The sequence below is a fragment of the Ambystoma mexicanum genome, chromosome 5q (assembly GCF_040938575.1).
Source record: "Ambystoma mexicanum isolate Mex_15411 chromosome 5q, UKY_AmexF1_1, whole genome shotgun sequence".
Classification (NCBI taxonomy): Eukaryota; Metazoa; Chordata; class Amphibia; order Caudata; family Ambystomatidae; genus Ambystoma; species Ambystoma mexicanum.
In genome coordinates this window covers 925,143,820-925,170,463 of record NC_090933.1, presented here as the reverse complement: position 1 = coordinate 925,170,463, position 26,644 = coordinate 925,143,820, and the positions used below count along the sequence as shown (strand labels likewise).

Genomic DNA, 26,644 nt, shown 5'->3' with positions numbered 1-26,644 from the left:
TCTCTGCGGTGTCATTTACCACCTTAGACAGCTGTTGTATGCCACCTCTTTGATGGAGACACAAACTTGGCTCCATGTTCCCCCCCCCCCGATATTGGCTTCCCCACATCTAAACTTTCATTTGTTAAAGGAACTTTTGTTTTGTTATTTGAACACGTCAGGTTCTCTAAGGCAAGAGACTTTCAAGTGAAACAAGACTTGGCCATCGACGGCCCTGATAGCTGAAGAAAGCTGAACTGTCATCTCGTGCTAGAAAGGCTCGAGATTGTGTCCCAAGAGCTACCATTAGAACTGTCGTCTCGGGCTTGAGAACCCCGAGACTGTACTGTGCTCCAAAGCTCCCACCTTACCCTGTGCTCAAAATGTGGGGAAGGGAGAACCAAGCTGCCGCATCCTGACATACTATTTGAGAACACTTCTTTCTTTTCTTGTTAACTATCCTGCACCCCTTTTTGTATTAGCTGTGAGGTTTGGCAATCGGTTTCTTAGTATAGGCCCTTGTCTTTTGACACAACGGCACTAGTACTGCCTTATTTTCAGTTGATGGTAGATGCTTGCTCCCATCTTAGATTTAGGTTCTGTTTAGACATTTATCCACCCTACAAACATTGTTCAATAAACACCCTTGAACTGTGATCACTTGTGTCTGTTTTTACTGTTGCCACCATGAGTTCCTCACAGATGCCTGTGACATGAGGAATGAGAGAACACACAACTGGTCTCACTCCATCTTTCCCCCCATCCCCTACTTGCATATGGTCATAACACATGTTTTCAATCTCAGTAGAACATTTTGTACCTCCCTCAAATCTTTGAGGGTCCAAAAGCTCTCTCCTTGTTCTGGTTATTTTTCCAGTTGTGTTTTAAAATATCTTTAAATTATTAATCCCTTTTTGTGCCACCAACCATTTATATTCTATCCAGAGATAAGAGAAAATAAAACAAATGCTATAGAAGGCATCATTTCCATTAATCCTTTGCCTCTCTTCTGCTTTGTAATAATAGTCTGTGTAGAGAAACGAATGCATAGTTTTGACAGTGATATTATATTTTGCTGCACTTCACTTTCGCCCCTCTCCTTGTCTTTGGAAAGGGGGCGTGTTGCTCTTGTTTGAAAGATAGACCCATCTTTTACGTCCCTGTAGTTCTCTGCAGTCTTTGTGGCATACTCCATGACAAAAGGACCCACAAATCCACTGCCTCACAAAGTTCTGTACCAATACCCAATCCCCCCCCCCCAAATAGAGCTGCACTGGTTGTAGCAGCTTTGAGGCTTCTTTTGGGGTTTCTTCTTTGGTAGCTGCTGCAGGCCGTTGATGTCGGTGTTATTTGGTTTGACAGGCCCTTAAGAGAATTGGTCATAGCCCTAAGATATTCATGAAATTAATCACCTAAAACAGTCGCAGAATTTGAACGTGCAGGTGTTAGCAGCGCATTCATTAGTCTGCCAGTTACAATTTCATGTGGCGTAAGATTTGTATCAGAGCTTGGCTGATTCCGTAGTGCAAAAAGAGCAATAGGCATGCAGTGCAGCTAATTATTTTTCAGGGTAACTCAGTTTCTCATGGCGCTCTTTAAGCAGACCGTTGAGGTGCTCCACAACATCCCATTGGCTTGTGCGTGACAGACTGAACGCAACTTGTGTGTTATGCCCAATACAGATGTTATCTATTTGAATAAATGGTTGAGAAAATGCTGCCCATTATCTGATCTCAGTACTTCAGATATCCCAGCTGGGATTACCTTGCGTACAAAGAATTTGCATCAGTGGGTACAAGGACCCTCTTCAAGCCAACGGGAGAAAGGGGCAGACCCCAACAATCATAAAGCAATATGTCTTACACATACTTCCCATATTGACATAGTTGATATGCAAATTGCAAAAGGTCCCAATGGTCGAGGCAATGTTGCTTTCCGGTTTTTAGTGTGTGTTTTTAGTGCACACTGCACCATTTGTTCCAAATTCTGACACCCTCTTCATTAAATTGGGTACAGACTACTCTTCTTTTAGATCTGCTACATATTCCTTTGATTTGCGTGTAGGATAGTGCAGCTGTTCGAGGGCAACTGTTAATAGCTCCAGTGGCATAACTGGTTTTCATATACTACTTTGCCTCCCTACTAGGTGAGTGGGTGACAAAGCACACCCTCTCCTACTCCACAGCTCCTGCTCATGTTAGGCGCTCAATTATTTGTATTAGATGTAGGGCATTTTAGGGTTCAGTTGTCTGTACTTGTTGCTACGTTTGTGTACCATTTGCAATCTCTCGGGCATGTATGATGCTGCTTTTGCTGCAGAATCTGCTACACTGTTACTGCGTGCTATTATGTCTGTAACTTAAGTGTGAGCAATGCATTTTGCCACTGCTACTGATGCAGGCCCCGACAATGCTTCAATTAATCTGGATAATAACTGAGCATGTTGTACTGGCGTACCGTCAAATTTTCTAAAACCTCTCCTTCCTGATCGACACAGTCCCGAATGTACTTTGGGGGTGATGTACGCAGAATCTGAATAAATTGTTTCAGGGTTATCTGGATATATTTCCAATGCCGAAATCTGTGCTATTCCGGCTGCTTGCAAGGAATAATGTGTGGGCAGTCTTTTTTGAGCCACTATTTCAAACTCCCCATCTTCCCATTTTACCACTGCTACTCTTGTGTTCTCTTGAACCAGTATTCTGATTTATCGTTAGTGACCAGTCAACGAAGAATCTCTCTCCCCCTCAAGTGCATCTTTCTTAATGTGTGGTTAACATTCCTAGATATCGGTGTATGTCGAACAATCGAACAATCATGTACATCTCACTTCTCTGCAGTTTCTACAAGAAAAGTAGCCAGGTTGACAATGTATCATCTCACAATTTTTTAATTTTGGAACTTCACAGAATTACTTTGTAGCCTGAGGCACGCTGTGTTGGGAGTGTGGATTTTGGTTTTTGCAAATTTGCAAACTGTGCATTACCTACATAGTCATGGAGCAACCATAGTTATTGTGGATGATTTTACAATTCCAAATGCAGCCGCTGCCAATGCTTGTTCGCATAGGAAATGTCCTTGCATTACTGGGTCTAAATGACCACTGTAAAGCACTAGAGGTTAGTGGCCCATTGTAGTTACTTGGGCGAGAACAGCCGTCATCACGTAACCATTTGAATGGGAGAACCAGAAATAACAATTTTTGTAATCTGGCGTTACTAGCACTGGGGCAGTGCTAATAGTAAGTTTCAGTTCATTGAATGCTTCAGTCATCTCTACTGACCAAACAATACATTTTCCCTCAGTTTGTGCTTCTTTTAATCCTTGTAGAAGGGGCCTGGTGTATGAGGTGTAATCTAATATCCAGGATCAACGATAATTGCACAGCCCAAGAAATTGATGTATTTCTTTTATTGTAGCTGGTTGTGTTGTGAATTGTCTGTTCTCTCTGAAGTCACTTTCTTCTGATCTTGTCTGACCCAAATATATAACTTCCTTTTGACAATATTGCAGTTAGTCTTTATCAACTTTGTACCCGTTGTCTGCTAGTTATATCGGGAGCATTACTGAATCTGTCCTGCGTTATCTTCTGTGCTGCTGCACACCAGGATGTCAACGTACTTTATCACTTCATTATGTGTCTGTATATTTCCCAAGTCGATTTGTAGAACTCTGTTAAACACTCTGGGTGATTCACAGTACCCCTGAGGTAAATGTATGTATGTATGTATGTTGCAGTCTTTGGCTGCGGTAAGTAAACACATTCAAATATTGTGAGTCTGGGTGCAATGGTATAGAAATTATTTTTGTGATCTATTACTATAAAATACATTGCATTTGTGGGTGTTGGGATGAATCCTGCTGAGTCCTCACAAAGACCCTACCTAAAGTCATCTCCTAGTTGGCCAGGGAAAGGCACACTCTTCCTGACCCTGGGTGTGGTATTAGCTGGTAGGATCACTTGGGAGGAGAAGGACCCCAGGGGAATGGGAGGATTCTGTTGGGTGAGAGGCTGTGTTTGTCTAACTCTAGGGAAGAAATATCAGCAATTCTGATGTCAAAATCTGCAATGTCTTATTGTCAGAACATTTTAACTTCCCAAGTTGAATATCTTAATGTGGGTAAAAACATTCATAACGCCTTACAAATTGAGAGAAATGAAACCCCTTTTAAAAACATAGGGATTAATTGCGCTGGAAGCTCCCAAGGGAATTATAGATACGTTTTGAAAATGTTTGTTGAAAGAATGGATTCCAAATTGCTCCAACAGAATAAATTGACCAGATTGCAAATTTGTTGTTTTATATAGTAGAATGTTACTCTGAAGGTATTCAATATTTGCCCTACGACATACTGAACGTCTCAATTCAAATATCCAGTATAGATTTGAAACCTGTTTGAGTGACACTTGTATTACACAAGTAAACTCTAGTATATTGAGAGTACTGACACTAGTCCTGATAGTGTCAACTAAATGCTAATAGTAACTTCAATTATTTTGAAAATGGACACTATTTTATTCAAGCAAAAAAAGAAAGGTTTTGCATCCAACAATGCCACCAGCTAAGCCCAATACAAGATGGCCAACATCCCCATTCAGTGTGATGACACCATCGCATGTGCAAACTCGAGAACATCACGCCGAATAGGTGGGCATTTTGTTTACAGCAGCAAAAAACACTGAAAGCAAAATCGGGAACATCGCATCCCAAGTCTTCTACAAAACATGGTAAGCATTAAAACTGGCAATACCTCTGCAGCCCTTTCCTTTCCCCTCACAATTCTGGTTTGCTTTAATGTAAGCACCACTTCATCTAGACTGTCCCCACAGCAACATGTTCTGAGTTATAACATACAGGTGTCCTTTAATTCATAGGACGACTACGAGCCAAACATTCAAAATATTCTTTAAGAAAGAGTCTATGCAATCAAGCAGGGGAACTATCCTTCTTGTAATTTAAAATATCAAGTGAGTAATGTTTTAGAATTTATACATGTCTAAATGTGACATTTTCAAAATTATTCCTTTTTGAAATGTATACTAATTGGAATCTGCCATTTTTTTTCCTTTTCCTTTAGTAACAAACTTGTGATTATTTTGATTAATCCTCCTGATGAACCACGATGTGCTAAATGGAGATACGCGTGTCGAGAACTTTCAGCAATTTAAGACACAGCTTGCAATTTAAATCACCTCTGAATAAAATTCTACTATATAAAACATACGAATGTGTAATCTGGTAAATTTCTTCTGTTGGCGCAATTTGATGCAATTTGGAATCCATTCTTACACCCAACATAACTCTTGCAGTATTTGCCAGTCTCAATACCAGGATACGCCAGCTGACAACAATTAACTAAGCTATTACTAGGACTCTACATCGGTTGCTCCAAGCCTGCAATTTTCAAAATAAGTTTGAAAATAATACCAATTTATAACCTGAAGATCTTTTTTTCTCTGTAAAGCTGGCGCTTTCATTTAATCCTTATGATATTCCTTTAGGGAATATAATTAGTTAAGGAAATTAGCATGAGATTTTAATTCCCATGAGAGAAGCAAATTCTTATATTATGTTCCCCAAGTCGTCCCATAATCCCCAAAGTACTTGGACGAAGGAGAGGGCTGAAGTGGCATGAAACTGCAAAGTGCAGCTGATTAATGGAAATGACCCACACTTGAGGGAGACTGGGAGGCTTCAAAGGCCCTCTCAGGTGCAGGCCAGTAGTAAGGAGTAGGAGTAGGAGGAGGAGCAGAGCAGTAGTCGTAGGTGGAGTAGTTGTGAACTCTCCACTTTGAAGCAGGAAGGAGAAGACGATGCTGGGACCACTGTCTAGTGTTGAGCAGTCGTCGGTCCTGAAAGGGTCTTTACCTCCAGAAGACTTAATTGCATAGGTCGTGCAGTGGTAAGCGCCAGAGATGGATGCTTTCCCCCTGGAGACCTGGATTGCAGAGGCGGTGCAGTGGGGAGCAAATGTTTAGAACACTTTATCCACAGTAAGGCTGTCTCAGGCGGCAGGTGAGCACCAGAGAGCCTTTGGAGCAGAGGAAGGTCTCTGTGCGAGTGGCACATGTCGCAGAAGACTGAAAGCAGCCAGTTGCCAGACTGCGAGAAGCAGCAGAGGACCTGGGAGCAGAGAGGCGAACGGACGTGCACGCTAGACCCGGTAAGTTCACAAAGCTATTGTGACACCGGAGTGCCCTGTAACAGCCCACTCTTTTAAAACAAGAAACATGTGTAGAGGGAATTACAAGAAGAAAAGTACTTTTGAATACCAAACTGACATAAAGCAGATAAAGCTGTATTGTGTATACCAAACTGACTTTGAAAGGAGCAAGTGGAATGATAAGAGCTTGATTATCAGACCAAAGAGGTGCATGTGGGGCAATAATTTAAAAATCTAATACAAACTACCACTTCCAAAGCCTAAATAGTTATAACAAGGCACATTAAAACTAACAATCCTTGCCAAAGACAAGAGGGGGCAAATGAGAATCCAACTGTTTGTAAAATGTATTGCCTGTGTCTGAAGAAGTTCATTAAAGAAACTGGTTTAAACCCACATTGCCAAACAAGGGTCAGAGGTTGACGGAATTATTGTCAGTATTTGGTTAATGAAGAAGTGGGGGAAACGAGAGGCAAGCAGGCTTCCCTTCTGGTAAAGGATATTCAGAAGGAGTAGAGGATAACATGCAGTGTGTGTGGAAATCACAAGAATCGAATAAATAGCAACAATGTGAAATGGATTTCCCTGAAGTGATGTAGTGAAGCAAGAGACATTGCTACATTGTTGGAAGCTGATCTTTACCACGAGTCCTTGTGATTGGTAGTTTGTTCTGACCTTGCAGGAGAGTACACCGGGTCAGAAGTCATTATAGTAGTTTACTCTGGCCTGGCCGGGAGTAAACCAGGTCAGAGCTGGTTGTAATACTTAAGCTGTTCTGGCATGAGAGTACTCCAAAACAGAGAACTTTGAATTAGTAAGACCGGCATGGGAGTAAACCAGGTGGAAGTTGATGAAGTACTGTGAAGTAGTGTGGACAAGTTACAAAGAAGCAGTAATAGAACCACTGATATGTTTTGGTGAAATATTGCCGAAGCATGCTGAAAAACTTGAATTGCTGAAGCAAGTGTTGTGTAGACTGCTATAGAAGTGTGAACCAAAACATTGTTGCAGAATAATCCTGACCAAGACAATTTGTTAATCCTGATGAACTATAAGTGTTCTTGGTTTATGCGCAGAAGGTTTTCATATTTTAAAGAAATGAAAAACTTTCGAAGAGAAAGAAACCTTGTTGAACAATTATGAAGTGTTGGAACTTTTGCTGCCAAGTTGAAATCAAAAGGAACTCTATTGGAACGTTGTTACAAGACAGGATTTCCTTATTCTTTTTGAATCTGGGGAAGGGGGGATGGGGATTCGCCGAGATTATAAGGAGAAAGTCATACTGCTGAACTTAAATGTTATTTGTTGCTTTTGAACTGCCATATATTACCTTGCTGAGTTGTTGTAAGCGTGAGGGACAGAAACCTTTTGTTTCAGTGTTTCCTTTAGTTTATTTTAGGCAGGGAAATCCTCATCTGAGTAGGGATAGTGAGGCGTTTATCCAACCTTTTGAGTTAATATAATGGCATCTTTTGAAAACCTTCACAAAGTTGTCCGCCTCGCATTTCTGATGCCTCGCAGTATGTTGCATAAAATTGTAGCTGGATTGGGAACTGTTGGTAATTCTTCTTCCGCTATGTTATTTAGAGGGCGCAAATCTTGTATACATCTCCAAGCCCCCTCCTTTTGCTTTTTTCACTGGGTACACAGCCATCTTACATGGGGATTCTGATGGTACTATAATACATTGTTTCAGCAATGCTGCAATTGTATTGTATATTCCATCATCTGCTTCTCTAGATATTGGATAATGTTTCACTCAGGGTGATGCTCCTATTTTTATCCTTACTGCCCCTACAACTTTTAAGAGACCCACATCATAGGGGTTGCTGGTCCATAGTTCTTTAGGCACTGTGTCCAAATCTGCCTGAAATGCAGGGAAACGTTTTAGCAAACAGTACTTTCTGGTGTACTTCCCTATGCTCCACTAACTGGTATGGTATACACACTTCGAACATTGCCTCTCCGTCCTCATCTTGAAAAAGCTATTTAAATCAGTGAAACGTAATGTCCTATCAATGCACAAGACCGAGCGCCCTTCCATACCCTCCTCATCTACTTGATGTAACATTACTGCTGCTGCCTTTTATTATCACTGCTTCTATATGCACTATAATGGTCTCATGTGCAACCTCTCTAGGCACTGCTGGTCTGAACAAAATTTCTGTTGCTAAGAGCGATACCTTGTCCTCTATTCTAGGCACCCATCCCAGTATTATCTGTACTCCATGAAGGGATACATCTGGGTCTAGTGGCACCCCTTAAAGTCGTTGAGGCCACAAAATGCCTGGAGCACTGCCTTTGCTCGTGCATAGTGTATGCCTGTAGGTGGAACACACTATTCAATTTTCAGTAAATGAGATGGTCTTAATTAATGTACTCATAATATCCCTACCCAATAATTTCAATGACGTGTTTCATGAATGTAACAAAGGTGCTTTTATTTCTTGTGTTCCTACTGTTATCGGTAAGTTTTCTGTGAAAGGAACAGTCATCATTGCCCCAGAAAATCCCGCCGTGTCCATTGCGTTGTCTGATGAAGGAGAAATCCTCCTTCCATGATTGATTTGGTTGTGCATAAGTCGGCAAGTAATGAAAATGTTTTTTCGCCTATCTTCACTTTAACTGGCGATTCCTCCTCTGGGTCTGGGTTTACTGATTTTATTGGGCACGTCAGTCATGGTGGGCTGTCCTAATGTGTATATGTACTGGTGTTTGCGGTGTAAAAGGATTTCCCCTGTCCCACACAGTCTCAACCAAAATGTGGTACAGCACCTTTCAGTATCAAGTTCCTGTTCCACTGCTGTGGGGAGTTCTGAGCATGTGCTTGCAGAGGATTTGGTGTCTGTTGCTGCGGTGGTATATTTTTTCAAATGTTTTTATTGTGATTTAGTTTAATTAAAAAAAAACTTTACACATTATAATGCTTAAGCCAATTTACATCGCCCAGTTGGCTTTTTACTTCTTGAATACTTGATTAAGGAAGGCAGGGAAGGAGGATGATGGAGGCTCTTACTTCCCGACGTTTTTAATCAACTTCACTCAGGCCATATACTCAGTCTCTGACCTTTTCGTTATTGTTGGTAGTTTTTCCTGTTATTTCTTGGTCCTTCATTAGTTTGTCCATGAAGGTGACTACTGCGCATACTAATCCTGGTTCTCTTCCTTGTAAGAACTCTACCCACCAATCATCCCTCGTCATGGACTTGGTGTTCAAAATATTTGGCTAAAAATCGTGGTCCGTCTTCTATTATGCAGGACTTTCTGTTAACAAGTGTACTACTGGTTCCAGTTTTCCCTGCGTATTGCAGAATCTGCATTGTCCATTGTTCACACCTCGATTCCCTCGGACATGTAGGTACTCATTTGTGGAATACACATTTAGCCTTATCTGACGCAGCTTGGTATTTGCTTGTGAATTTCATTAGATATTGCATTATGGCATCTCTTATTCAATGTTCTTGGGCCGAATTTTGTAGGGATTTGTATAGAAATGTAATTTCTCAAGTGTTGATCCAGTCATCTCTTTTCAACTTTTCCTTCACTTTCTCAGGGTTGGTGATTAGTTCTTCCATTGATGAATCTAACAGTGTTGTGTCAATTTTTCCTTCCAGCTGTTTAATGTCACTGCGCCCTTCCCTTTCCCAGTTGTTAGGATTTTGTAGCCAATCACCGGGTCAGTCAATGTGATCTTCCTTATTAAAGCGCGCAACTTCCACCTTATTATTCAATATAGGGACTGCAGGCCTAACTCGGCTCTGATTGCGACCGTTGGGAGCTATCTGGAAGTTTTAGGTTGATTTCCAAAATCTGATTCCAGCGTTGACCATATCCTCAGGCCTGCTTCTCCTCCATAGATGAAAATGGGTACTACTTTTTGAATATAAAAGGAGCGCAGTGGCGTCAAGGAAAACGTTCAGAATCTTGCATTCAGTATTGCGCCTTGAGAAGCCAGCATTTCTACTTTTGAAAGAAAGTCTATTTGCCAATTCTTATCAGCTATTGATGTGTTAAATTTTATTCCCAGATAATGTATCCCCGCCACCGTTTCTACTTTGTCTTGCCCAATTTTCCAATTAAATGATTTAGAATGTATTCTCCGTTTACCTCCTATTGCCATGATTTTATATTTACTGGTGTTTGACGAGGTTGTTTCGTCTGCATATATTCTTGAAGTTTTTCAAGATGTTGTAGACCAATTGAGTTTGGTCCACTAGGTCGTCGACATAGGTTATTACTGATATTTCCTCATTATTGAGTTTCGGTATAAAGTGCTTTTATTGTTCCAGCGTGCCTGGGAGTTCCGCAAGGTACAGCTTAAATAGAGTTGCTGCAAGTGGCCAGCCTTGCTTTACTCCTCTTCTGGGTCAAATAGCTGCCAATAAAGCCTCTTCGTGGTTTATTCTTACTCATGTGGTTGTGTTGCTATGTAAAGCTTTGATTGGTTGCAGAATCTCTTCTGGACAGTTTCAGGCCTGTAGTTTATAGCCACAATTTTTGTCTATTCACTCCATCGACCGCTTGTTTCAAGTCAATAAAGGCTAGATCTAATTTGCCATTAGCTTAGTGTCCAACTTCAGAAGAGAGAGAATGAACAGATTCAGGTCTGTCTTTGTGCCTCTCGTGGCAAGTCAATGCCAGACTGATGGACGTACTCTTTCGGAACGGATGTCTGAGTGAAATACGATTTTGTTGAAGTGCAGTGAAATTGGAACTTGCATTATTTTTACAAGTGCCACTTCAGACTACTATAATCATCTCATGCTGTAGACTGACGAAAATATTGGTAGGGGCACTACCAAGTGGGAGCATATAATCATTTCTCCCAACTTGAGACCCTCGTCATTTCCATAGACGCTCCACTGCAGGCAGGTCCCGTCGTGTCCACGCAATTATTGGCCAACTATTCGGTATACTATTTAGGATTCCCTGATGAAGACGTGGATTTAACAATTCCAACACGTCGAAACCGAACGGAAACCGAAGATTGTTGGAGATGAGATCAAAAGAAATTTAAATTGTCTTATTTTTTTATTTTATTTTTGTTTTTTTTTATTTTTTAGATCCATTCCCTATTAGATGACATGTTCTTAAATTGCTGTAATATTAGGAAATGTGTTTCAAAATTCTTTCATGTTGTCATCTAAATGCCTTTTTATATATAGACTAAACCTCTGTGTATGTACTTTTGTATGTGTATGTGCATATAAGAATGTATGTTGATGAATGATTAATTGCCCACTGCAGAAATGAGTTTGGTTATCTGCAATGTTTTTAAACATGTTTGTTCTTCCTACAACTTAAATGTGATTTAGAGTGTGGATTTATACATGATTGACACATCTTTGTAAATTTTGTATCAAGTGAAATAAATAATTTTGATACATAATATCTGTATCGAGTCGTCCGGATGCGTCTTCAGTTTACTTTGGTGTGGTAATACCCTGGTCAAGAGCGTAGGGTTCCCCTGCGTTTTTCAGCATAGAAGTCACTTGGTAAAACTGACCTGCAGGAGTGAAGCAAAACATTTTCCGATCACATTGAGCAGTGCTATCGGTCGGTAATTTGCTGGTTCTTCTCGCTAGCCCCATTTGAAAATGGGAACAATAATACTTGATGTCCATGATGCTGGCATGGATCGACATTTCTCGATGTTCTTGAGAATAGTTGTAATCAGGTTTGCCCTTGTCTCAGGATCTTTTTTAACACTAGATTGGTTAACCCATCAGGCCCAGCGGCGGATGGGTTTTTGAGGTTCCTTAACATCCTTTCAATTTTGCCGTCTTCCACGTTAAAGACCATTTGCTGTTCCATATTGTTATTTGGATCCGTTATTATCTCAAAATAGCAAAGACCTCAGAATAATGATCAATCAAACGCTCTTCAGTCACTCCGCTATTTAGGCAGCTCTGTTGCTTTAGAGTTATGTTATTTATGATGGTCCACATATCTCTTGTTGTCAAGCTGGCCATTGCTTTTAGCATAACTTCGCCTTGTTCTTGTTCGCGTTGTTGCCTGAAGCCAGTAATCCAATTTTTATAATGCTGCCTCTTTGTTTAAATTAGGCACAGTACCTCTGAATTGTTTCCATCTGTGTTTAGTCTTTTGATTTGTTTTATGACGTCTGAGTTGCTTTCTTCTTTTTACCACTGTGTTACTATATTGATGTTTGGGTTCTAATAGGGGAAGCTTCAACCTTGTTTTAACAACTTTATAGGCCTTTAAGAAAGGATCGCAGGAGGTGTCGGTTAATCCTCTGCTCATCACGATAGTTGTTGTTGTTAGAATATATACTTTCCTTATCTTCAGACGATTCCCTCCGTGATTTAGTTCCAGAGGTTGTGTTTGGGCAACTGGTTTTTCACCATTATTTCCAACCCGGTTCAACCTCAATATATTGTTGTCGCTTGAACTCTGAGCAAGTACTTATAGACGTCTGATATTCTGCAGATGGCTTTTTGAAATCTAAATGCAGTCAATTGTTGATTCTTGGATTCCATTTGTCCAGGTTTTCTTTCCTGCGATATCTCAGTGGGTTTGCCCATTTAGCATGTGTAAATTGTGGGACTCTGCTAGGTACAGCCATTTGGAGATGTATTTGTTACCTTCTCCCAGCGGTGCCATGTTTGTTCAAGGAATTTATGTTCAAATTACGATCAGTGGTTAACACGCATACTTGTGTGCCTTCCTGATTTTTGTTGATATTGCACTCAGGAACTTGGCTGTGTTCCAGTAAAGGTTTATCAGCATCATATCAGATGCAGCAGATGTTCCATGTTCTACGATTTGTACTAAAGCCCACTGCACGTATGAATTTGGGTTTCCATGATTGATTACATTTAAGTTGGTTGCCATCTTGATCATGATAAGACCAACATTAATACTTTGTAGCCATTGCAGGATGGCATTTCCTGCAGCCATGTTTCTTGTAAGCAGATTATTTTAGCTTTTTTGAAATGGGTTTCCGATAGATTAAACACATGTTTAAACCCTCTACTGTTCCACCAGATGAGGGAGTCCCTGATTTTTCCGTTTTTTTATTGGCTAATCCTTTTTAGGATTGTTTAGGGCTGCGGCCAACCATGACCAATCCTTGTCACTTGTCACTTTGTACTTTTTCTTATTTGTGTAATTGGGTTTTATATCTTGATGTCAATTCATTTTATTATCAAATGTCACTTATCGGTTTCCTTCGGAGTTGGTCTAGTTCACTTCGTCCATCAGTTTGGTCGATCACCATTGCTTGTCTTTCTATGTCTTGAGTTGTTTGACTTGCTGGTTTCGTCCTTCCTGAGTTTCTGGGATACTTAATCCCAGTCGAAGCTCTGAACTTTCGTTTGTAGTAGCAATTCCTTCACCATGTCTGATTTTAGATGTAGGATTAATCTATCCGCTCTTCTTTCGTCAGCTTATTCTACGATAGCTATGTCGTCTGAGATTGTCCTTAATGAAGATGCACAGTTTTTTTATTTCTTTCTGTAAAGATGTTTTCCAACCTGATTTCTGTTGTCTTGTTGTTGTTAGCTCTGGTTGAATGCTTTGCTGGGTGCCTTGTAAGACCTTCCTGTGCTCTAACTCCGTCTTGTAGGCTTCCATTTTGGAGACGTTGAAACCTCCTTACTTGATCTTTCGTTGGAACTTTCCTTAGAATTGTTTGTTCGCTCTCCGTTTTTTGTGACAGCGTTAGGAATTGTATTTCCTCAATACTGTTTTCATTATTCCTTTTGGACGCTTGATCATTTTTCCGGGAGCTAAAATCTTGCTCACTAACCATGTTGTACTGTTCCTCTTGCTCATTATGAGCGTTTCCTGGTGGCGCTTTATCTGATGAGGACTCGTTCTTGTCAATGTAGAGTGAGGCATCATCTATCAGTTCATGGTCACCCTCTTGTTCTTCAATGTCCGAGTCTGTTTCACACTCGTCCAAAGTTGAGCCTGATTTTATGACGTTTCTTGATTTGATAGTCCTCTCTGCTGGCGCCATTGCATCTGGTTGCTCATTTCTCACGGTTAGTGAGCTTTGCAGGTTCCGTAGAAAGGCACGGGACCCATTCGATCTCATCTTTGTTCCAGGTTTCATGTTTTTTTTACCTTATTTGTATTCATAGTCTTGTTGTGTTTTCTTACTGGTTGTCGTTCAGGCTTCCGGTCTGACTCTTTGCTTTGTCAAGATGTTTGTTTTGCATGAAAAACTAATAAAGAACCTAGTTTTCAGCATCACAGTCACTTGTGACGGAACCTCCGAGGTTGTTTCCGTTGAGCACAGGTTCTCTTGCGTTAGTTCTGAGCCTGTTGCATTGTCTCCTTTTTGTTATGGGCGTAATAGTCTGCAGCATTCAGGAGGCTATGCCTGTCTCGTTTGTACATGGCGACTAGTTACATTTCCATTCTTGTTAGCTCCCAACTTGTTTGAGTTTTTTCTTTAATTCTTTCCAAAGTTTCGTTACATCACTCCAAGTTTATTATCGGTGTTAGAATGGCACATAAGATTCTAGGTTGGTCATTGTCGTGGGAACAAGATGTTGTGCCATTATTTGTTGTATTATTTATTCTTTGGTAGTCCTAACCTCTCTGCCGCGCTCTTTGTCTACCAGTATTCTCATCCATTTGATAGTCCATGAGTGCAGTCATTGTGGCTGCTTTTTCTCCAGGCTCGCCACTTTTGAGGTCGCACAGTCTTCTTTGCCATGATGCCGAAGCTTCCAGGTTTAGTCTTTCCTCGACTGTTGATGTAAATGCTTCTAGGTAGACCAGTTTAGTGTGCATCATTGATAAAATTGTTGCATTGTCTTTTAAATTTTCATTTGTCTCGTATAATTTGGTGTAGGGTGCCAAGGAGATCGTCATTGCATCCATGACATTGTGTATCTGGATCCCTCTTGCAATGGATAATTTGGGTTTTATCCATTTGATGGATATTGCAGTCCTTTATCTCATTCTCAAATCTAGGCGGTTTGGTTTCACCTTCTATTCTGGAATTCTGATTTAGGTCTTTCTCATGTTCCACACTTTGCATACTGTTGTCTAGAATAGTTATTTCATTGGGACCAACCCGTATGCATGTTGTTTTTGCGTCTCCTTCCATTTGTTTTACTTTGTTATGTAAGTCCCGTCATGATGGCCTCCACTTCCCCTCGTTTATTACTCATATGCTAAGACGCAGATAGGTGCTTTTATGTTGCGTTTGCTGGTTCCCTGGCTTCTTCTGCGATCTGTTCACTTATGGCGTTTGTTGTTGTCATCGCAGCTTTCTCAACTGTATGCTGATGTGTCTGGATCTTGAATGCACTTTTATGAGAATGCTTTCTGGGCGTCCATATATCTCTAGATTTCATTTTAGAAATGAGGTTGAACACCATTCAATTTCCTTTTATCTCCTCTGCGATCGATGTTTCGTGCAGACTTGATCCTTGTGATTTTATCTTTGCCAGTCAACTGCGTCATGTGGTTCCTCAAGGGGTTATTCACTGGAGACTTTTGCAGCAGCCTGGATTTCAGTGACTGCTGCTTTTGTGCGATACGACGTTGTGTGGCCTTCAGCATCTCCTTCTATAGGACATGGGGTCTCTTGACTGCGGTCCATTAGGTTTCTTGACCTATCATTGTATTCATGTAGTTCCTCCACTTCATTAATTTTGGTATTATCCTTGTCTTGGTTTTCTAGATCCGGTTGTGACTGTCTTCCACAACAGAATGTAATTCAGAAGCTTGTGCTTCTACCGGGGGATTAAGTTTCATCGTTGTTTTCACTTCCTTCCTTGAGCGATTTATTTAGAGTTCCCTCTACCATGCTTGCATCGCTTCTGTCCCCCATGGTTTCAATCTGAAGAGGGCGTTTTGTTTCATCGCCACTAAAAGGGCTGATTGTACAAAGCAGATTGTCTACTGAGGTGACTGATACACCCTGTCTGCGCACACGGTGGCATGACCAACAATTAAAGAAGCCTAGAGATGCCATGACCAGGCATGCAGTGGCGATGGACAACATCGCTGTCGTCCTCAGTGCAGGACATCGGCACCAAAGCAAGCCTGAACCAACCAGGACGTTGGCCCCCCACCTGGGCACCCTGGTGGGAGGTCTGCTGATGAGGTTTGTCAGCGAGTGGAAAAAGATCACCACCGTCAGATGGGTGCTGGGTGCTCTCGCCCCAAAAACATACCCTGCAGTTTCAAAGCAGGTATCTGTATATCCCTCCAGTGGCCTGTCAGGAGCAGCACATCACTCCGCTCTTGGAGGAGTTACGGGCCATGCTACGAAAAGGAGAGATAGCTGGTGGTTACCCAGCGGCTCCGGGGCTCTGGAGTCTATTACAGATATTTTTTGGTCAGAAAGAAGACCAGGGGCTAGAGGCCCATTCTAGACCTGCGATGTCGGAACAAATACCTCCAGTCCCAAAAATTCAGAATGGTAACGTTGCAACACTTGCTTGGCCAACTTGAAAAAGGAGACTTCTCGTCGTCGCTGGACCTGAAGGATGCCTACTTACACGTCCCCATTCACAGGAAACACTGAACGTTTCTACGCTTCGTAGTGCAGGGACAACACTACCAGTTCAAGGTCCTACCTTTCAGCTTGAAGTCGGTCCCCAGACTGTTCACGAAGTGCCTGGCACCGGTGGCGGCCCATCTGCTTCTATGGGACTGGCTCATCTGGGCCCGCTCACAAGAGTTGGCCGTTGGACACACAGAGGCGACCGTCCAGCTGCTGACAGATCTGGTTTTCTCTAGCTATCCAAAGTCCTGCTTGACACCATCGCAGAACGCGCCGTTCCTAGGCCCCAGCCTCAATACGGTGTACTGCCTGGCGTCGCCCTCGGAGGAGAGGGTAGCGGCCATTCAAGGGGGAAGGTGCAGAGGATGTTGTTGATGAAGACCGCCAGGCTTGGCATGATGCTGTCCTGCATCTACCTTATCCAGCTCCGCAGGTAACAGATGCAACCTCTTCAGGAGTGCCTAGACGCTCGCTGGATACAGAAGTCCGAGTTTTCACGGACAAGAACCTGCTCGACGAGGAGTTCTGTTGGGCGATAAGGTGGTGGGGCGTCCACTCGAATGTTGCCCAGGGCACAGGGTTCCAAAACCCTCCATACCAGGAGACGGTCACAACGGACACTTCCCTGGAAGGCTGGGGAGCCCACACCGGGCGTCTGCACAACAGGGGCCTGTGGCTGCCGGAGGAGACGGATCTCCAAATCAACATCCTGGAGCTACGGGGACTGTTCTGGGCCCTCAAGTCATTCCTTCCATCTCTGAAGGGCAAGGTGGTGAGGATCTTCACGGATACCACCACCACAATGCTCTACATCAGGAAACAGGTGGGCGGGGGGGGCACTCGATCCCTAGCGCTCTCCAAGGAAGCGCAGGGCTTGTGGCACTGGGCCGTCAGACAAGAGTTGTTCCTCATTCCTCTTCACCTAGCAGCAGCACAAATTGTTGCACAAGGGGTTCTTCCAGTCCCCCTCCCAGACACCAGCATCAGAAGGAAAGAAACAGTGGCTGTGCCATCCAGATCCACAGTTCTCCGGTGGGTGGCAGGCTTGCCCTTCACATTCATTCCTGGCTGGCAAGGTGCGCAGACCCATGGATTCTCTGTGGTTTCCTCAGGCTTCCGCCTACCGATAGTCATTTCCCACTCCCACAGATTGGGAGGGGGAAACTCTTCTGGCGGAGATCCGCTCGCTCATCACATGTCAGGCAGTGGAGGAGGTTCCAGCCTCACAGCGAGGAATGTGCTTCTATTACCTTATCTTCGCCATACAGAAAAAGAACCAGGCTAGCCTGAGAGTTGTACTAGACCTTTCATCCTTGATCCTTTCCCTAGCCTTCAATACTTCAAAGTGATTACTCCAGCGCTCATTGCTGAGACACTGTATGGGGCAGACGGGATTTGCTCCCTGGATCTAAAAGATACTCACCTGCACATCCCAATTTGGGAGTCCCATCGTTCAGGAGCATGGGCTTTCATTTCCAATACAAGATCCTGCCTTTTTGCCTCCATTTTGCCCTGATGGTCTTTACAAGGTTGATGAATACTGTAGCAGCCCTGCTCAGGGCAGGGGGCCGCCACCTCTATCCATACCTCGACGACTGGCTCGTCTGAGCGGAGTCACCGGTGGGAGTCCACCACACAGTTGCCACACTGATGCACATGCTATACGATTTGGGGTTCTCAGTCAACCTCAAGAAGTCTGTTACGTCCCATGCAGTCCCTAACATTCCTAGGGCTAATTTGGGACACAAGGGTGGAGAAGATCTTCCCCTCCAAGGACAAGGTCACAGCAATCCAGAGGGCCACAGGGCAATTCCTCAGCACAACAGTAATCTCGGCATGGTGATACCAGCACCTGCTAGGAATAATGGTGGCTTGCCTCTTGGCTTTGCCACATACAAGGCCCAAAATGAGGAGGCTGCGGCTAAATTTCTCAGCCTCTTGGAATCTGGAAACTGGCTCCCAAGCGGTTCAAGTGCGCATACCACAGCACCTTCACCAGGACATCTGGTGGTGGAGGGCAGACGCCAACCTGTTAGCAGGCTGGCCATTCAGGCAGCCAATGCCGGGTTTCACCATTGCCAAATACTCGTCCCTAGAGGGATGGGGGGCTACCCTGAACAACCAGTGTCCATGGAGTCTGGTGACGACAGGAACACATCAAATGATTAGAGATGATGGCCATCTGGCTTGCTCTCAAAGCATTCCACCCCCATTGCCAGCAACAAGTCGGTTTGCATCCAGACGGCTCCACGTGCATGTATTACATCAACAAGCAGGGACGGACCAGGTCTCCTCCGCTCTGCAGGCTGTCCATCGAAATACAGGAGTGGGCACTGTCGAATAATATTTACCCATCAGCAGTCCACCTCCCGGGGGAGTCCAACTTGGAGGGGGACCGACTCAGCAGGCTGTGGGTTGCTAAGAATGCAAGTTGAACGAGGATGTGCTGAAGGAGAGCTATATCTGGTGGGGCCACCCTCGGGTAGACCTATTTGCCACCACAAGCAACAATAGATGCCACCAGTTTGCGTCCTGGATGGGACGAGGCAGAGTATCCCTAGGGGATGCACTGCAGATTCAGTGAAATGACATGAGTGCATATGCTTCAGCCCCACCCCACTCCATTGATGAACAGGGTCATCTGCAAGGTCAACGAGTCAGAGGCTTTGGATTATCTTGATAGTGTCATGGTGGCCAGCCATACCTTGGTTCTCAGAACTCCTCCGGCTGTCGGATCAGCCTCCAGTCCCCCTTCCGTTGGGTCCAGCCCCCCTACTATCCCAGCAGGGAGGTACAGTGGTTCACTCCACTCCACAGAAGTTTTCCCTGGCAACGTGGTTCCTTAACAGGTCACCCTGAAACATCTGCACTTGTCACAGGACAACTTCGCTATCATTCAGGGGGCAAGAAGCGACTCCACAAGGAGTCAGTACAGATGCAAATGGACCAGGTTCTGTCACTGGGCCAAGGCAAACAAGATGGACCCTCTGGTGTGCTCGCTAGACGATGTATCATCTTTCTCTGTGCATCTGGCTCATTCCGGGATGCAGGTAGACGCCTGTCGTACTTACCCGACGGCCATAGGGGCGTACAGAAATTCAGGAGATAACATCTTTTCCAATCTGGTGGTCAAAAAGCACTTAGATGGGCCTGACCAGATTGTATCCCCAATCAAGCGCTCACATCCGGTGTGGGGCCTTAACGTGGTGCTGGCCGCAACGACCCACATGGTTTTCAAGCCCATGGCGTCAGCGGAGATCAGGCTGGTTACTATGAAGACTGCTCTGCTGGTTGGCCTTACATCAGCGCACAGATCAGTGAGATACAGGTGCTATTGGCTACATAGCCCTATACCACATTGCCCTGGGACAAGGTGGTGCTAAGGATGCAACCTTCATTTCTTCCGAAGGTAGTGTCATCTTTTCACCTCAATGAGGAGATGGTACTTCCGACATTCTTTGCAGATCCAAAGAACGAGGCACAGAGTATAGCACTGTCTGGATGTCAGACGTGCTCTTAGATTTTACCTGGACAGGACAAAGAGCTTCCATAAATCGGATGCCTTGTTAATCAAATTTGGCAGGTCAAAACCAGGCTGTCAAGCATCCAAGCTTTTGATTTTGTGTTGTTTTGTTTTCTGTGCGCCCTGAGGCTCTGGGCAAGCCGCTGCGCTGTCAAAAATTAAAATAAATAAATGAGGGGCAGCACAGGTCTTTTCCAAAAATCATGCATGCCCATGCCATCTGCGCCAAGGCCACGGCTGTGGCCTTCCAAAGAAATGTTCCATGGCAGTCGATCAGCAAGGTGGCTACTTGAGCTTCCCCATCAGCCTTTTACAAACACTGCTGCTTGGATGCCAGAGTCAGATCTGATGCAGCATTTGGCCAGCCAGTTTTAAAAAACTTGGGCATCTCTGCTCCCCAGGGCTGTATTCAGTTTTAATCGCCCATACAGTATGGAGTACAGAGGGCGGGACATAAGGGTAATTGTTACTCGCCGTAGTAACTAACCTATTCCTAGACCATAGTTCCCTTTTCTCCATACGTCCCACCATCCACCCCCCCCCTTATAAACCTGTCATTAGGCAATTGTAATCTAGCCGATGCGTCAAAAGGGACTGAGTGGCGCTGGTGGGCGGAGTCAGGGTAATTTAAAGGGAAGACCATTTTTTTTCTGGTGAAACACATTCCGTTTCCCATCCCTGGCAAGGGATGCCCATACAGTATGGGGAACTATGGACTAGGAGTAAGTTTTTTTAAAAAAATATTTTATTGATTTTATATTTTAGAAAACCAAACAACACACAACACAATACAACTGTTAATTACTTACAGAAACACAAAAGAAAATACAAAAAAACTCCCCCCACCCCCATCAAGTCAGAGCCGGCTTCCTTGTATCCTCAGTCGGGGCACTATCAGGTGGAGCATTGTCCGTAGGCCCATCTTCCGAATTCTCAGATTCGTCCAAACCCTGTTGTGGGTTGGTCATAGAGGCTACCAATTGTCGCCAGGCCAGCAAGGGCCCGACTAGGAGTAAGTTAGCCACTTTGGTGAGTAACATAATTTATTGCGTGTTTCATAGATGGGTGTACATGCGAGAATAGCAGCCATTTTAGATATTGGCAGCCATACTCTGGCAGAAAACTTAAACGTAGCACAGCAGTCAGCACCCCCAAGCCCAAGTCACGAACATGAGCTAAGGAATTGGTTGTATCCCAGACACTGATGAGAGAGGCCAGAGCTATACAGATCCATAAACCTTCATTGTACCAAAATGTTGACATCCTACGCACCCTGGGAAAAGTGTGCCCTGCAAGGCCATGGGAGGAGGACCGAGTGTCTGTGAACCGTGTAATCCCATGAGAAGAAAGGGACGGGCCTCCAACCCCCACTAGTCCCAATCTTAAATTATGGGACCCAAATGCCCTGGCTTTAGGACCCCTGAATTCCAATGTACCAGATAACCCCGACCACTGACCATAATCTTGTTTGACACCCGATCGATCAAGATCAGAAAGCGGGGCATTCCTGCCTTCACTCCCAGGTCACGTGATTTACGAGGTGCAGTTTAAGGTAGGCATGGTATCACAAGTATAACACTGACACAAAAGGTTCAATTTGTAAAACTTTTAAAGATTCTGGGTTTGGATAAACTCCTACTTTGCCCTATAACTAAGATGGGAGTAGTCTCGACCATTAAACGATGAACAAAACAGTCCTAGTGGAATCCGTCAAATCAAAATGGCCTATGGGAACAAAACCTAATGCCTGCCCTATCTCGTACAGAAAGTGTATAAAGGAGATATGTATGTAAAGGAAAATCAGTGTTCAAAAGAATAAATGTGGCTGAATCGGCTCTCCTCCCCACGTCAGACCACACAGCAGAAGGCAGGATGTCATTGTAGGCAGCATGACTCACTCTGGCTTGGGTTTTTCTACACAAAACAGTTCAAGACGTGGATCGAAGCCCGCCTGGCCTTCCACGTTAAAGTCTCTTTGGTCTTTCAAATATTATTTTGTCAAGTCTCACGCCAGTCCCCCTGTGTCTGGCTCGGACCTTTCACAACAAAGTTCAACAATAATTGCCGGGTGCTCCCTTTCCCATACCTATTACACTTCGGGTCTCCCTCAGTCGGGCTCAGACCGTTTTTGGATGTGGAAGACTTTCAAATGTGCGTGGCTTTATTTGTTTAGCATGGGGTCTGGCATGGATTGGCATGCTCATGAATATTCCCTGTCAGGCTGGGAATCCTCTGTAAAATCTGCCTTTGGTTCTCCAAGCGCACCGTCGAGGATCGTCTCAGTAGGTTTGCGGCGTAGCTCAATGTCCAGGCCTCTACCCCGTGCGGCAAGCAGGGGCATGCCTCACCCAAGACCGGCCGGTCCGAGGAGCGGGCTTCTAAGTCCCTTTTGAGGGTGCTCCATCTGTGGGGGGCCAAGACCAGGCCAATCACTGCAAGTCCATTTCCGTTGGGGTCACCGCATAAGCGGGTCCTGCAACAGGCAGAACACGCTCCTCTTCTCCGTCTGACTCCATCTCCAGTCATCGCTCCAGCGCCGCCTCGAAGAGGAAATCGGCTAACCCAGGGAAGCTGCGTGAGAAGCCAGAGAAGACCAAGGCGCAGGCAAAGGTCTCCGACCTGCCCCTGAAGGCCCAGGTGGTCTAGGTGAAGTTATCCTCGACGACAAGGTGGTGGCGCCCGCCCTCTCGAAGGCTAAAGGGCTGACCCAGAATAGGGGACCCCGACAGGCCCAAATCAACTGCTGCACATGCCCTCACCCCACCCTCTTGGGGATACAGAGACGGACACATCGACTACGGACATGGACGATGACGGCAGCGTTTCTCCGCCGCCGAGGGCTTCTCCCCCGGACAAAGTGGGGTCGTTCCACACCATGGTCGCCCACGCATCTGAGTCTTCCAGATGACGCCAGAAGAGACCAAGAAGAAAGGTTTCCTTTACCAAAGACAGGAGGCCAGGAGGAAGACCATTCCGGCGGTGCCTCTCCTGGACGACGTTTGGGATGAGGGCCTGGCGCTGATGAGAAACCCAACCTCAGCCCTGGCGAAGAGGGGCAGGCTGGAAAAGACATACCGGGTGACAGAGTCCACACCCAAATGCCTATGGTTGCAGCCCTCCCCCGACCCGGTGGTCTCGGCGGCTGCGAGGAAGAAGTCTTCTAATCCCTCATCTTCAGCCTCGAGTCCCCCGGACAGTGATGTGAAGAAGTTGGACGCCGCGAGTAGGAAAGTGATCTACTCGGCGGCGACGACAGTCAATGCAGCGAATGCACTCGCGATCCTGGCCAGATACGACAGGGAGCTGTGGTATAAGATCACCCAGCTGCTGGAATTTCTCCCCGACGACAAACGGGTCGAGGCGCTTGAGATCCTCCAGGAAGGCAAGATGGCATCAGACCATGCCATCACCTTGGACCTGGACATCGCGGACACAGGGTTCTGACAGATGGGGAACTGTGTCTGCCTCCGTCGCTGTGGCTGGTTGAAAGACGCCAACTTTTGGCAGGAAGTCCCGAAGAGGGTTCTGGACATGCCCTTCGACGGGGACAACCTCTTTGGTAAAGCAGTCGACAAATCGTTGCAAGCCATGAAGACCAACATAGAGACGGTCCGTGCCCTTGGCACGCTTCAGCAACATCATCCTTTACATGCCTCAAAAGGGAAATCCGGCAGGTCGTCGAAGGGCTTCGGCGGGGGATCATCTTCGTACCGCCAGCCCTCCTGCTCCACGACCCAGGAGGCCTACATGGGCCGTTCCAACACTTTCGTAGGTGGCTGACGTCTCCGCTCCCAAGGCGGCACGCAGGCCCTGGAGAAAGATTAAACCGACCGAGACGTCGGGCCCCCACCCTTGCACCCCAGTGGGAGGCCGGCTGGCGGGCTTCATCAGCAAGTGGGAAAAGATCTCCACTGACCGATGGGTGCTGGATGCTCTCCCCCATGGGCACTCTAGAGTTCCAACAGAATCAACGTGCATCTGGCGGCGATCTCCTGCTACGCCAGGTCTCCAGGATGCTCTTCTCTTTGATCCCGCAGTCTAGTCCAGGAGTTCCTCAAAAGACTGTTTCGATTGTTCCCGCCGGTGAAAGCCCCTGCCCCGGCATGGGAACTCAACGTGGTGCTGATTAGGCTCATGGGAGCTCCCTTTGAGCCTATGCATCAGGCCCCCCACCCTCCCCTCATTCCTTTCATGGAAAACGTTTTCTTCTCGTATCCATCACCTCTGCCAGGAGGGTAGGTGAGATCCAGGCCCTTTCATGACACGAGGGTGATGCTGCGAACGCATCCCTCCTTCATGGCAAAAGTTCAGTCGGAATTCCACCACAACGATCCTTTGGTGTTGCCTGTGTTTTTTCCAAAACCTTTGTCGCCGGCTGAAAGGACTTTGCACTCGCTAGATGTGGCTTGTGCGCTGAAGTTCTATGTGGCACGCACAATGAGTTTCTGGAAGACATCTCTACTATTCGTGGACTTTGGTCCTGTGAACCATGGGAAGGCCTAGTCCAAGGCTTCCATCTCCAGATGGCTCTCCGCCTGCATCACACACTGTCACCAGTTGACAAACTGACCGCTGCCCGGCCGTCAGAGCCCATTCCACCAGAGGGATCGCTGCGACAACGGTGTTCCTGTCTGGTGTGCCCCTGCTGGACATCTGCAGGGCTACTACGTGGTGTCCACGCACACCTTCACAAGTCTAGTGCGTCGACAGGGATTCCAGAGAGGAGTTCATAGTTCAAGCAGTGCACGCAACTTGTTTGCTTGAAGGTGAGCCTGTTCCGTAGGTAAGAGTATTTGCTTCTGTTGAGCCTTGCCACCTCCCGTGGTTGTGTAATGTTGTACTGCTATGTATTCTTTATTCATGAGCATGTGAATCCATGCCAGACCCATGCTGGAGAACAATAGTTACAGGTAACTAACTTGTTCCTTACAGACCTCTGCAGGACAACTTCGACTCTAAGTTCAGCTTTTACTCTCCCTTTCTCTCTGCGTTAATTCTGCTTACTTCGCTTTTGCAGTTAATTCACATTATCGTTACAAACAATGCACCTTTCACTGGACTTTCAAGTGGTCTACTTCCTTTCACCAGACCACTCCGTTGCTCAGTATCGCTGATTTCCCAGCGGTCCTTACTTCAAAGTTCATTCACAGGTCTGCCTTTCTTCGCATCTCATCCACAAACGTGCAGCCTTCAGTTGTGATATGTTGCCACTTAAATCTTTCTTTAACACACACCGGTCTCTCAGGTTGTTTGCCAACTCACTGGCTGTGTGCGTTTCTTTCTTGGTTTTTCGATTTACAAATCACGAGTCAAGGATAGTACCACAGGCTTGGCCTCGCCTCCCCAACTGTGCCATTCACCTGGGAGGGTCGCTGGCTTCCTTGAATCACAATGCTGCCTTCGGGAGGTGGCCTTCTCAACGTGTCATTCGCAGCCTTTTGGAAGCAACAACCTCTGGTTGGGAACTCCTGGGGTTTTTGACCTGTTGACCTCGTCCCTTGATCCGTCGCTCTGCTCCTGTAGGTTTGCCTTCGCCCCGGAAGTTCTGCTTGTACTCGTGTTCCACCTTGCTCAGATTGTGTCTGTAGGTTCTGCCTTTTATCTGTGTGAGGAGAGCTAATTGGTATCAGGTGTATGCACTTTTGTCTGACCTGATTAGCGGGACATGTCCAGTCGCTCTCTTCCTCTTCCCAGTGTTTGTGTAAAGGGGGTGGGTGGGAGAGATTGGGACCCCACAGAATCATAGAGAATAGGATGGGTTAGGTGAACAAGAAAGGGGAGAATACTGCATCTCATCATCGGCTGCCTCACCCCGACTCTCCGAAGCACCCTCACCCAGGTGATCCTCCCACGCACTGGTCTAGTCCCAGGAACTGTAGCCAAAAGAGATGGCAGTGTCCTGGCCACCTGGATAAGTCCCCGAGGACTAGTGGGTGAGACCCCCTTTGGTTTCCCACAGCGTGGAGAGGTGAAATTATAGCCCAGAACAAGGCTGGAAGACTTTGGGAGAGATGCCAGCCTGTCTGAGAGCGAGTGAAGTGTGTGAGTTAGTATGACTTCGGCTTTCACTCTGGGCCCTGTCTGCTTGTACCAGGTGCATTGTTGCATAGACCGAGACGTGGTGTTTAGTTTGTTATGAGTGCCATTTGGCCGCCATCTGACAGATGACTGCAGCATCACCCATGTGGAAGATGGATGGGGCTGGGACCAATCTCCTGCATCCCCTGTGGAGCAGGTAACCGATGTGTAGGGTCACAGCAACCAGCTGTGCTGGTTTTTACTGTGTGCATTGATGTCGCTGTGCTCCTTCATAATGTGTTGCTCCCGCAGTTTTTGGCCGGTTCCGCAGCAGCAGTTTTGGCATTTTTTCCTTTTGTATGGAAATAAACTTTATCCTTGCAAGAGGTGTATCGAGCCTTTTTCCCTAGAGGGTTGTATGTCTTCTGGTGTGAGCGTCTAGGGGCTTTCCAACATTCTGCAGAGAG

At 45.4% G+C, this 26,644-nt stretch overlaps 1 protein-coding gene across 3 annotated transcripts in view; it reads left to right on the top strand.

The window, feature by feature from the left end:
- Positions 1–26,644, top strand: part of RNF19A (ring finger protein 19A, RBR E3 ubiquitin protein ligase) — a 970,824-nt gene that overhangs the window by 584,791 nt on the left and 359,389 nt on the right. The window lies entirely within an intron of this gene.